This window comes from Tamandua tetradactyla, chromosome 4 (assembly GCF_023851605.1).
Source record: "Tamandua tetradactyla isolate mTamTet1 chromosome 4, mTamTet1.pri, whole genome shotgun sequence".
Classification (NCBI taxonomy): domain Eukaryota; kingdom Metazoa; phylum Chordata; class Mammalia; order Pilosa; family Myrmecophagidae; genus Tamandua; species Tamandua tetradactyla.
In genome coordinates, this window is record NC_135330.1 from 69,519,196 (window position 1) to 69,532,089 (window position 12,894).

The window sequence follows — 12,894 nt, forward strand, 5'->3', positions numbered from 1 at the left end:
TCATCAGCTTCGCAGCCTGCCCTGTGGATTTTGGACTCTGCATTCCTACGGTCACGTGAGACACTTTCATAAATTTTATATTTGCAAGTGTTCCCTGTTGATTCTGTTTCTCTAGAGAACCCTAACTAATACATCGGGGAAGGGCAAAAACTGGCATTTCAGAAGAGAGAAAGGCATGAGAAAAAAACAAGTGACAGGAAATAGTGGATATAAAAAATTCCTTCTTAGGGTTGAACTTAATACAGACCCACACACACACAATTTGGTAGGGGTAACTTAAAATCAAATAAGACAAGATTGGATATAGCAAATCAAAAAACTGAAGATCATTACTCTGAACCAAAACCTTATATTTCTTTTTGTATACAGCATCAAACTCATTGTATAAATATCCCTTCTTTTTTGTTTGACTTTGTTTTTGAAAAATCTTGGACTATTGTTTTAAATTCTTACTTTTAGGTGAGACCTAGAAAACATGAAAAATTAAACATTATGAGTGATATTCAAATTTGTTTCTTCTAATATAGATGAAATACAGCAGCAAAGATGTTTTTAAAAGACTTTGTTACTAAAGGCCAAAGGTATTTAAAATGAAAGTGAAGAAAAAGAATTTAGTTCCCCAAACTGGAGACTATGAGGCTATCATTATTGAAATGAAAGAAATTGGTTATTCTCATAAATAAATCATCCTGGATTTCAGATAGATAAATTAACAAATTATATCTAAACTAGTGTTTAAAATCAGAATCAGCTAGTTTTTTTTTTAACTTTTACTCTTTCTTCTAAGTACAAGCTGTGTTTAAATGATATATCTTACTTCCTAATATTTCCTGTTAACTAACATATGACAATATATATTTTAGCTTATAATTGCACCAGGAGTAGAAGAGACTGCATTGATAATTTGACAGATTGCTGACCACATTTTAATGACCTCGAAGAGAACTCCTCATGAATGGTTGGATATATCCTGGCTGGAAGTTTCACCATCAAAAGTTTATTTCTTAAATATACATATATATATATATCACATGTTGCAAAGCAAATATAAATACAGGTACTTTAAATGTTGTTTCTGTTAGCATATATTGGCTCTAATAATGTTTGCATTACAAGATTATGCACAAAAACATTTAACTTAGATCATTTTGCCAAACTTTAAGTATTTTTCAATTTCATGGAATAATTTTAATGAGAACTTTTATAATAGACATTGAAATTTTGCTTCATATGGGATCACCTACTGATTTCAATGCCTAATATTTTTAAAACAACTTTTTTCTAATCCCTGAATTTAAAAATAGAAAATGTATTATGAGACTGGAAAATCCTATCATTCAGTGATTTCTCAGTATTTAATCACATAATTGAAATTATTATTGAAATAAATTGAAATTGAAAGTAGGGTTTTGAATTTTTTAATAAAGTTGTTAATTTTAGAAAATTTTTTGTATGAGAATAAATGTTTCCAACCTCTTATACTAACCCAGTGTTTATGTTTCCTTTACTTTAAAATATATTCCTGTCATGAAATCATAACAAAGATGAAGCTCTTTATGTACTAATATCGAATGATCTTTAAGATACATTGTTAAATGGAAAATGAAGGTTGTCAATCAGAGCATTTTCAGTCTGCTACTATTTGTGGAAAATACTATTTATATGTATTTGTTTGTAAACAAAGAAAATATTTCTGGAAGAATATATAAGAAACAATAGTATTGGTTATTTCCAGACAGAACTGGAAGAATGGGGTGGCAATGAGACTTACTGTATACCCTTAAGTACCTTTTGAATTTTGAGCCATGTGACTGTTTTACCTATTCTAAATAAATAAATAAAATTATAAAATAAAATAAATATTAAATCACAGAACTTTTATATGCTTAAACAGAACACAGTACTGTCAGCAAGTGTGGATATAGCAAACTATGACAGGTGTGCATAGGTATATAGCTTCCTTGCTACCGAAGCATGTCTAATCTACTCAACATTTCTTCATTTGGCAAAGTCAAAGAATGTTCAAAAGGTCAATGTAATCCAGAAAAAAGGGAAATGTGGCATGTAGTGACTGCTGTATTTCCAGATTTTTATGAGACTTCTTTGAAAACAACCATTTTTAGACTGTCAAGGTCAGTTCTGACAAGAGTTCTCTTTTAACAAAGCTTTCCTGGACTTGTAACATTGCTTAGATATGAATATGGTTCATCTTAGTCAAATAATAACAGCACATTGGTCTACAAAGGGAGAAAGCAGGGAACAAAGGAAATCTTGATATATGTAACTAAGCCCCCTAAAAGTTTTCTCAGTAGAAAATATACCTTTACATAAAATAACTGTCATTTGAAGGAAATGAATTGAATAAATAATTTTGGGTGGGTGATTAGACTTAAAGAACTTCAAGGTCTTTCCAATTCTGAGAGGGTATAAACCCTACTACTTAAAGAAGTTTCTTCCCTTCTGGCCATATTTTCTTTTCAGGTGTCCCAAATTCAATGGTAGGTGCAATGGTACAAAATTTAATCTACTGAAGTAAGTAAAATAAAATGGGTCACTTTAAAAAAATACTAACTTATTCCTTAAACTCTTCTCTAGGAAGAAATGTACTTACTTGATTTTCCATGTATTAATCCATTGGTGGGTCAGCTTATGTTAAATAAGGCACCTTCACTGCACTGGCTATTATTAGCAACTTTTTGTGAACTTCAGGAACTCCTACCTGATGTTCCAGAAAAAGTACTGAAGGTTAGTTCAGATTTATATCTTTATACATGTTTATTTCCTTTCCATTTGAGCATCTCGTTTTACCATAGGGGTTTTCAAAATAAAGGTGTCCAAATTTAATTGTTTTTCACGTGGTGAAAAATTAATTTACTTGCACTAAATTTCACATAGAATTCTCATCAGCCATCAGTCACATTGTACATTTTAAAGCTATTGATAATACTGAATTGATATTGATATTGTAGTGATAGTTCAGTAGTCATGTGACTACACTTTTTGAAATGCTATTATGCCCATAAATATTCAATTATGCACCCTGGTCACATGTAATTTACATTTACTGCTTCCAAACAATCCTTACAGCCTTCTACTATACAATAGTAGTTAAAGGGCCCTTTAGATTTATTGCTAATAGATACATCATGCAAAATATATATCTTATGAAGAATTTATTTGTGTATAACTTGTAAGTAATTAGAAAATAAATGTTTTTCTTCTAATTGAGTCTAATTATTTTATGTTCTTATTACATGGATTAGTGTAAAACTATGAACTACATATACATATTTTGCCTTATTAACTAGTGGATAATTCTCATTATTTATTTATACCTACTTGATTGATGTTCATACGGAATTAAATTTTATTAGTTATTTTAATTTTTTAGCATTTTTGTAGCATTACTTCCTTATTCAGGATCCATTCTTCTTGCATACCAAAATCACCTCAAATTTCATCACCTAAGGAAAACAGGAATCAAACCAGTACCTTTATTACTCAGAGTTCAGCTTCCGGTTCTTCAGACTCTGTCCCTCAAGAAAATAATGAATGTTACCAATATTTCAACTTAGGAGAGCCAGTGCAAGGAGAAACAAACACCACTTCAAATTACAAATTTTCCTTTATAAAACTAGGAGAAACACCATGCATTTTACCACCTGTGATTTCTTACACTCAGCCCAGCTATTGCAAAGGCTCCAGTTGTAACCCAAACATTGTGCAGAATAATCCTCTTCTGATCAATGTTGACTCAAGGAAAGCAGCTTGTAATTCCTTCCTAAACCAGGATGATTCAGAATCTGATAAATTTTGTTTGGGTCTAATGCAAATGGATTGTGAAGCTAAAATATCACCAATTTATACTCAAAAGAGAGTTGCCCCTAATTTTATAAATTATCAGAAAAAGGAAACACATGAAACAAAAGGATTCATAAATAAAGAAGTATCTGCCCCTAGCTTTTCACTAGATGACTTTCAATCTCCTCTCCATTGGAACTTTAAGAAAAATGTATTAAAACAAGAGAATCACCCATTCAACTTACAGTATGGTACAAAGAAGACCACGTGTGACAACTGGTACTCTCAGGAAGATAATTTATTCACTAATCAGCAAAAATGTCCAGCAGATGAGTTAGAAGGATTCACATATGAAAGTTCAAATGCTGGGACTAAAAAGGCATTCAGGAAAAATGTTCCAAGTTTAGATTTACTTAGTGCTTCTGATTCTAATGTAAACCAAAAAGAATAAAACAGCCTTTATTTCTGCCAAAGACCTGAAAAATGTTTAAGACAGAAAAGGCAACTTGAATCATCAGCTAATTCAGGAGACAAGGAATCATTTTCAGGTAACACTATCGAATAGTTGCTGAAACTACGCTCAAATTTAATTTTAAAAGATAGAATCAGTTTTTTAAATTACTTAACTACTGTACTTAAAAATCTATCCTGAGTAACTTTTGGGTCAAAAGAAAATCAAAACTCTAATTATAGACTATTCAGAAAATAAATACAAAGAAAAGAGAATATGTCAAATCCTTGTAGCTTTAAATGAGCTAAACGTCCAACTTAAAAAAATAAAGACACAGAACAAATCCAAAGATTAAACAGAGAAATCAGTGAATTAGAAAATTAGTATTTTGTAAGACAGCAATATTTAATTGACTGTTCTTTACTAGAGTTTTTGTCAGGCACCATTCTAAGCTCCTTGTATGGATTGTTTATTTTAATTCTAATAGCCTTATTAGGTAGACACTACTATTAGCTCCCTTTTCCAATGGATGTTTTTGAGGTTTCCGAACTTCAAATAAGGTCAATTTTATTTTCTTCCTTCTATCTAGTAGATTCCATCATTTCTTATTGCATTTGCCAGAGCATAGCATCCAAAACAAAATACTAAATTCTTTATGGGCCCTTGAATAGCATATCTACTTCATAGGGTTAGTTTGTCTACATTTTTTATGTCAAGACTTTATTTGGGTGACTTGCCACCCAGACACACTGAGGTGGCATGTTTTCTTTGGGGTGCATAAGACACAAGGGCCAGAGAGCCCTTGGCTGAGGGGTCAGTGCTGCCTAGGCTCTGGTGAGCTGTCAGAACTTTTGTCGTTCTCATTTACAAGTAAGAAGTTGTCTCAAATTACCTTTTCAGCTTTGTGGGTGGAATTTAGGGCAAGGCCCAAAGTTTCTTTTCCTAATCGTGCCTCAGAGGAAAGATGTCTCACAAGATAATAGTTTGTATGGGATTCAGTAATAGTCTAAAACTGTGAAATGTAAGTCGTCTTTGATGACGCTGCCCTCCCTAGTAGGAAATACTGTCTTTATGGAAGCAAACCTAAAGAATGGTCAGAAAAATCAGGGCGGTCGGGGTCACGTGATGCCTGCCAGGCGGGCCCAGCGTGACTAAAGGGTGTTTTCCCTCCAAGGGCCCCGTTTTGCCTTTCTGCCTTTTCAGACTCAATTTTATAAGTTTCTGTGCTCTGTTCCTCTCTGGGCAGAAGCGAGGAAGGCAAGCCTTCAGGGGCGGCTCCTGGAGGAGTGGGAGGGCAGGGATGGCCCCATGCCAGCTCAGGCCCAACTCTTCCATGCCACAGCCCAATTAAAATGAGTTTCAAATCCTGCCCCATGGTAAGGATTTGGATAAAATCAGTGTTTCTCATAAATTGATTTTGTTTAATGTCATTCCCTTTAAGGGAATAATACGGATTGAAATTCTTTGTATATGTTGAAGTTTGTAGGGCCTCAAGACCCATGGCAAAACAGTAACCTATTTATTATAGGTATGACTGTATTTTTTTTTCCAAAGTAGGTCGTTCTGAAACTGTATGTTTTAAGACAAATAATAATCACGTCACCTTTGGTGCCTCCCATGTGTCACAAAAGCTCTCTTGTCAATCGTGGAATTGAAAAAAAGACGTACATTTAGTTAAACCAGGTAACATTATTTTTGTAGCATGATTTTAGATTGTGTCCTTTTGATATTGCTTTTAGCAATGCTGGTTTTGAGGTTTGGCCATTTCCCCTTTTACATCATATGTATCTTTAAAAACCAAAACAAAAGCAACAGACTTGCCTTGTCTGTTCTATGCTGCTTTCTGCCTAACATCACTTTCTGCTTAATTAAATAGTCTGAGAGGGAGTGTATATTTCTGTGAAATAGTGATTAATCAGTATCATTGCATTTGTCATTTTGAACCCCTTGCTCCATTTGAGAGGCATGGCTCACTTCAAACAGCAAGAAGAAAGTTGTTCCATTTTTAAAAAGAAGAGTATCATCAATGCTGTCTTCCCTTTCTTCAGTTTCAAATGGTGATCAGCCCACTCCTGACTCACTCCCCACCGTTGTGACCTGACAAGAAGGAGGGTATTCTCCAGCTGGGTGTTTCCCAGGTAGAGTTCAGGCCTGTCCCAGAACCTCACTGCCTGCCTCCCTCTGCCAGGACAGCCAGGCTGCCAGGCAATCCTTCCACTTGGATTTCAGATGGGTTTGTTGGTGCTCTGGGTCAGTTCAGTGGCCCTTTCTAGGTTTTTGGCCTAAGCAAAATGAATTATTTGCCATGAGAAGCTTGATGATATCAAGACACAAATGACACTTTCCAGCTGCTCTAGCTGCTCTCCATCTGCAGGACAAGTAGATGTGTCTGGCCAGGAAAAAAAGTCTTGAGCGAACTAGCTGAGCCATTGCAAAGTGAAGGTATTGAGTTACTGAAACAAAATGGTAGCATTTTTTTGTTCTCTGGAGGGGCCAGAATATGTAGTTATTTTATAACAAAGGATGGCCAAGTTATAAATCTTTCCAAAGGATAATTCCCCAAGTGGCACTTTGGAAGCAATGCTAACTCAGCTTCTTTTTATCGTTCAAAGACACAGCTGTGAGGCATTCTGAGTGATGCCCATTTAGTAAACTTTGGTTTATGCTCTTGTTGCTCAGAGCTCCTGTCTCCTCAGAGGTACACCTAGTTCCAACTGCTTTTTGGGTCTGACTCTGTCCATTGGGAGTGTTTTGGGGGACCCTGTTGCTTCCTATGAAATGGAGCTCAAAGGATATTAAGGAATGATGAGAAAGAGAGAGACTGAAAGAAAGAAAGAGACCAACAGATGGGATCAGGGGGTCTGAAGCTTTACTTTAGCAAACAACTGACAACTTTATTCTGGACCAGATCCTGCTTATAGACTGCAGGGTAACAAAAGGCATGCCTGCTTTTCCTGAGGAAACAAAGTACTTAACTTTCTTCCTACTTAATGTAACCATTTGGGGGTAAATGAGCATTCTGTTCCTCCCAGACTGTTCCAAACAAAGCAAGTAACTATCTCCTCGGTGTCTTGCCCACTCAGAGACTCCAGCTGCTCCCAAAAAATTCTGCAGGTCTTGTTTTAACCCTTTGACTCCTACATTTCCCCCCTTTTATTTTATTAGCCAAGGTGGCTGTGCCTATCTTAGGGTGCACTTAAGCTCTAAAGGAAGGGTGTTACCCATCATTGGCTAACAGTCAAGCTCTCTGACTTTGATTCAGGAGGGAGTCAAGAGTTTTTGCAAGAATCCTACTGTTAGTGTGGCTTTGCTTCATGACTGTGCCTGTCTTAGGTTGCCCTTAAGCTCTGAAGGAAGGGGCTTACCCATCACTGGCTACCAGTCAAACTCTCTGACTTTGATTATTTGTTCTTTAACACAGCCGAGGGGGAGGAGAAAAAGTATAAACAGCCCCAAACTTAACAATGCAGTTCCAGCGACCACAGCCACTGTGATAATTCCAATGATTCCAATGACAGCTGTAATAATGAGTCCAATTAGTCTCTTAGTCCTTTTCAGATATTCTTTTGCCAAATGGATCAGGACTTGTGTTTCTGGAGAGGATTGCTAGGATCTTGACATCTGCACTGGCAGCCAAATACCTCTTCTTTTCCTTGATGCTATAATCGTCTCATTTTCCCACAACATAAATGCTTGGAGACAAGTGAATAGAAAATAATTCTCACAATTAAAAGTTTTATTTCTTATATGCATATAGTGTTTATGGTTGCTATGTTAAGGGAAGTTATAGTTACTAGAATTTGCTATATAATTTGGTCCCAGTCCTAGGAAAGTTTTCCATAAATTTCTCTGAATAATGTATTTATCATCCCAAAAATTTGGCACAAATCATCCCCTATGTAATAAACTTTGATTTAGCTAGACTGTCCATTACTACTACCATCAGTAAAGATGGTAATGGCTCCCTCTAGTGGGGAAGCCCGAACTATTTTAGGCAAAATCCATTGTGTTCTTTTTAGAAATTGTAAAAGTTTTGATTAGGCAAATGATTATCAATTTGTCCCTTAAAGTCACTTAATGCTATTTGCCAAGAGGTATTGAAAATATATAGACTTTGAACCTCTTCCTTTGTGAGATCACACACTATGCGATTAGGATCATGACCTCTTAATTGATAATATCTTTGGCGACCTTTGGCTATTAAAGAAATGATTTTTTGCAGATATGTATTTAAGCATTTTTGTCTATTGTTTGGTAAAAAAAGTCCATTCTAAAACACAACCTTGCCAAAATAGGCCTGTGGGAGATTGCAAGGTAAAGAAAATAATAAAATCAACAGGCTTTTCTAGATCTATTTGAACAAGCTGTCCTCTCTGGATGCGTTGTTCAATTAATTGTAACTCTTGTTCAGCCGCATCTGTTAACTGCCTTTTGCTTAATAAATCAGAATCTCCTTGTAAAATATCAAACAAGTTTTGTAACATATAATTAGGTATCCCTAAAGTGGGTCTAATCCAGTTAATATCGCCTAACAGTTTTTGAAAGTCATTTAAAGTTTGTAAATTATCCCGTCTTAATTGTATTTTTTGAGGAATTATTTTATTAGCAGCTATTTGCATTCCTAAGTATAGGTAAGGCTCAGTCTTTTGAATCTTTTCTGGAGCTATTTATAGCCCATGTTCAGGTAAAATTTTTATAATAGCACAGAAAACCTTTTCCAAAGACTCATCGTTGTCACATGCAATTAAAATATCATCCATATAATGAATAACAAGGGCCACTGGAAATTTATTTCTTATTTCTTGTAAGGGTTGATGCACAAATAGTTGACACATGGTGGGACTGTTCATCATCCCTTGGGGTGAGACACACCATTGATATCTTTGCATTGGAGCCTGATTATTCAGTGCCAGAACAGAAAAAGCAAACTTTTCTTTATCCGCTGGATGCAAAGTGATAAAGCAATCTTTTAAATCAATAATAACCAATTTCCAAGATGGAGGAATCATAGAGGGTTGAGGAACCCCCGGTTGAAGTGCACCCATAGGGCTCATGGCTTTATTTCCTGCTCTTACATCAGTCAGCATTCTCCAGTTCCCAGATTTCTTTTTAGTAACAAAAGCTGGAGAATTTCATGGTCTTTGGGAAGGTCCAATGATTTTAATTGCTCTTGAACAAGATTATGAAGGACATTCAATTTTTCTTGAGGAAGGGGCCATTGATCCACCCATATTGGTGTTGTAATAAGCCATGTTATGGGGGTGATTATGCCCTTTGTTTCAATGGCCCCCACTATAAATTTGTCTGCTCCTTACACTATCCTAAACCTTGATAATCCCTTGTTTGCCTAGTGTTTTGAAACTGCATCTTCAAGTATAGTTGTTCTGCCTTATCTGATAAGCGAGGGATATGTAAATATGCTCCCCACTGCGAAAGCAAGTCTCTGCCCCAGAGATTCAAACCGACATCTGCCAGGAAAGGTTGTAATGTTGATTTTTGTCCTTCTGGGCTGGTAACTTCAAATGTTTCAGTACTTTGATAAATATCAGTCATGGTACTTATACTGGTAAAAACAGTAGGTACCTTTTTTAATGTCCAATTCTGGGGCCAATATCTTTTAGCTATGATAGTTACATCAACTCCAGTATCCATCAATCCCAGGAAAATTTTATCCTTAATAGTAATAGCAATAGTAATTTCTGGGCAGTCATCCACAATAAATGTCTGAAAATAAATTTCATTTACAGTTGACCCAAAACCTCCTTGATGGTTAAAAGGCAGAGAAGGAGGAACATGATAAGGTAACAGTAGTAATTGAGCAATGCATTGCTCAGTTTTAATTTGAAAAGGCTGTAAAGATTGAGCCATAATTTTCAATTCCTCTTTATAGTCACTGTCAATTAAACCAATTTGTATCATAGACCCTGCTTAGTTAAACTATTCTTCCAATTATTAAGCCAACGGTGTGGTTGGGAAGAGGGTCAGAAACTCCAGTGCTAATTAATTGAAGACCCATTTCAGGTTGAAGTAAAATATACTCAGCTGCAGGTAGATCTATTGTAGCACTACCGCGAGTTGCAGCTTTTAACTCTAAGACTGGAATGCATGGTTTTTGCCATTGCTGACAGGACACTGTGTCTATGGAGCTTGGCTCATGTTGTTTGTCCTGGGGTCCTGAGTTAAGCCCACAAGGAAGTTTCCTGACCTTTTCAATAGAGTACCATTTTTTTTTTCATTTTAAATTATTTATTTATTTAAAAATATTCTTATTACAAACAATGAACCAACATACCAGCATTCTTTTTTTTAAGTTTTTTTTATTAATTAAAAAAAATTAACTAACACAACATTTAGAAATCATTCCATTCTACATATGCAATCAGTAATTCTTAATATCATCACATAGATGTATGATCATCATTTCTTAGTATATATGCATCGATTTATTAAAAGAAATAGCAAGACAACAGAAAAAGAAATAAAATGATAATATAGAGAAAAAATAAAAATAAAAATAAAAAATACAAAAATATATAAGAAAAAAACACTATAGCTCAGATGCAGCTTCATTCAGTGTTTTAACATAATTACATTACAATTAGGTAGTATTGTGCTGTCCATTTTTTTTTTTTTTAGAAATCATACCATTCTACATATGCAATCAGTAAGTCTTAACATCATCACATAGATGCATGATCATCGTTTCTTAGTACATTTGCATCGGTTTAGAAGAACTAGCAATATAACCGAAAAAGATATAGAATGTTAATATAGAGAAAAAAAATAAAAGTAATAATAGTAAGAACAAAACAAAACAAAACAAAACAAAGCAAAAACCTATAGCTCGGATGCAGCTTCATTCAGTGTTTTAACATGATTACTTTACAATTAGGTATTATTGTGCTGTCCATTTTTGAGTTTTTGTATCTAGTCCTATTGCACAGTCTGTATCCCATCAGCTCCAATTACCCATTATCTTACCCTGTTTCTAACTCCTGCTGAACTCTGTTACCAATGACATATTCCAAGTTTATTCTCGAGTGTCGATTCACATCATTGGGACCATACAGTATTTGTCTTTTAGTTTTTGGCTAGACTCACTCAGCATAATGTTCTCTAGGTCCATCCATGTTATTACATGCTTCATAAGTTTATCCTGCCTTAAAGCTGCATAATATTCCATCGTATGTATATACCACAGTTTGTTTAGCCACTCATCTGTTGATGGACATTTTGGCTGTTTCCATCTCTTTGCAATTGTAAATAACGCTGCTATAAACATTGGTGTGCAAATGTCCATTTGAGTTTTTGCCCTTAAGTCCTTTGAGTAGATTCCCAGCAATGGTATTGCTGGGTCGTATGGCAATTCTATATTCAGTTTTTTGAGGAACCGCCAAACTACCTTCCACAGTGGTTGCACCATTTGACATTCCCACCAACAGTGGATAAGTGTGCCTCTTTCTCCGCATCCTCTCCAGCACTTGTCATTTTCTGTTTTGTTGATAATGGCCATTCTGGTGGGTGTGAGATGATATCTCATTGTGGTTTTGATTTGCTAGAGTACCATTTTTATGTGTTCTAGAATGACATTCATTAGCCCAATGAAAGCCCCTCTGAGAAATAGGACACAATCTGGATGGCAGTTTCTTAGTTGGGATGGAATTATTAACATGAAGAGATTTACAGTTTTTCTGAAAGTGCCCAAATTTTCCACATTCAAAGCAATTTCCTTTCTTTTGATTCAAATAAGACTTCATGACAGCTGTCATTACTGCCATTTGATGAGAAGAAGGAGCAATGTCCTGACAGGCTCTTATATAGTCCTGTATGGAACCATCGGTAGTTTTAATGGGTCGAATATTCTTTTTATACTGACTGTTAGCATTATCAAAGGCTAATGTCATTAAAATTAAATCACAGGCTTCAGATGCTTGCACGGTTTTTTTGAATCACGTCTGTTAGACGTGCCACAAATTCGACACACGGCTCATTATTTCCTTGAATTACTTTAGGAAAAGTTAAAGCAGGCTGTCCTGGTGTAGAAATTCTTTGCCAAGCTGCAAGGCAGGCCATTCTGACTTGGTTGATAGCGCTATCATCATGTTGTAACTGTCCTTCAATACCTGCCCATTGGCCAGTGCCCATGATTTGTTCTGCTGTTACTAACACTGAGGGTTGCTCATTAGCATTCCTCCTAGCCAACTGATTAGCTTCATCAGTCCACCATGCTTTAAATTGTAAAAATTCAACTGTACTGAAAACAGTTCTGGCTAGCATCTCCCAACCCCGAGGAATTAATCCATCAACATGGGCCATGCCCTGGACTAGACCTGTAGTATATGGCGAATTCACTCCATACTGGGCATAAGCTTGTTTCAAATCTTTTAACAATTTAAAAGGAATGGACTCATGATGAATTCTTCAGTGCCCTGAGGATTATTTTGATTGGGAGGCAAGTGATTAACTGTTACAAGAAAAGCTGATAAAAGTTGTATTGCCTCCAAGCCCCCTTGCTGAGATCCCTGTCCTTTCCCCTTGCCTCAGGTTCACACTTCTGTATTTTGTCCTTTCTCTCCTTTAATTACTCCAAATATTCTCTCAATCTTTCTAACTTATGCTTTTGAGAAAAAACTCCCCTTTTT